This window comes from Nannospalax galili, unplaced genomic scaffold (genome assembly GCF_000622305.1).
Source record: "Nannospalax galili isolate Female #2095 unplaced genomic scaffold, S.galili_v1.0 scaffold341, whole genome shotgun sequence".
Classification (NCBI taxonomy): Eukaryota; Metazoa; Chordata; class Mammalia; order Rodentia; family Spalacidae; genus Nannospalax; species Nannospalax galili.
The window spans coordinates 2,621,132-2,622,149 of NW_008346082.1; the positions used below are offsets into that span (position 1 = coordinate 2,621,132).

Genomic DNA, 1,018 nt, shown 5'->3' on the forward strand with positions numbered 1-1,018 from the left:
AAGGACTGCTGTATAGCATCATCTTATTAAAAGGACCTGGAATTTAAAAGGATTTGGTGCTAGGATCCACATATAAGGGAGAACATACGTCATTTGTTTTTCTGAGTCTGGTTACTTCACTTAGTATAACAGTTTCTAGATCCAGCCATTTACCTGCAAATTTCATTATTTCATCTTTCTTTCTTTTTTTCCCCTAGTTCACATTAGACGGGTAATGTGCCGGTGCATAACAAGGTTTGAGGGTGGCACATGTCATGTACACAGGTGAACACCCAATCATCACGCTTATGAACCACAAAAGGATCTATTTCATCTTTCTTTACTGCTGACTAGAACTCCATTGTGTAAATATACCACATTTTTTTTAACCACTTGTCACTTGAGGGACACTTAGGTTGCTTCCATCTCTTACCTATTACCTGATACAATTCTTTGATTAAAAGAAATAAATCAGTTGGGAAGCAGGGATCCAGAGGGAGTGGGGGGTAAGGGTGGGTAATGGGGTGGAAATAATGAAAATAATTATATACATGTATGAAACTGTTGAAGAATGAATAAGTTAAATATCATAAAAGAATCAAATCAACTTTGTTCCATTTATGCAAAAATGTATACTTACTGGTAAGATGAAAGGATAATTCACAGGGTTGAAGGAAATGTGTGTGAAAGAGACTTCAGAGGGATTGGGAAGACAGAGCAGCTGTGAGGTTCTAGGGGAGAGTAATCATGGCCCAGCCTCTTCTGGGAGGCATAGAACGAATGAGCTTTTTACCAGGTCTTGCTTTGTCTTTCTATATTCAAAGTTCAAATTAAAAAAATTCTGTTTATTATTTTTATTTTACGTGTATGACTGTGTTGCCTGCATGTATGTAAGTGTATCTGTATCATGCAATGCCCACAGAGGCCAGAAGAGAGTGTCAGAGTCCCTGGAACTGGAGTTAGGAATGGTTGTTGGCTCCCATGTGGGTGCTTGGACTCAAACCCGAATCCTCCGGAAGAGCAGCCAGTGCTCTTAACC

General features: G+C 39.2%; 1 non-coding gene across 1 annotated transcript; it reads right to left on the minus strand.

Moving 5' to 3' along the window:
- Positions 1-201: 201 nt before the first annotated feature.
- On the minus strand, positions 202-304 carry LOC115071936. Its single transcript, XR_003850991.1, has one exon. It is a non-coding gene; the product is annotated as a small nucleolar RNA U13 (small nucleolar RNA).
- Between the last annotated feature and the right edge of the window lie 714 nt (positions 305-1,018).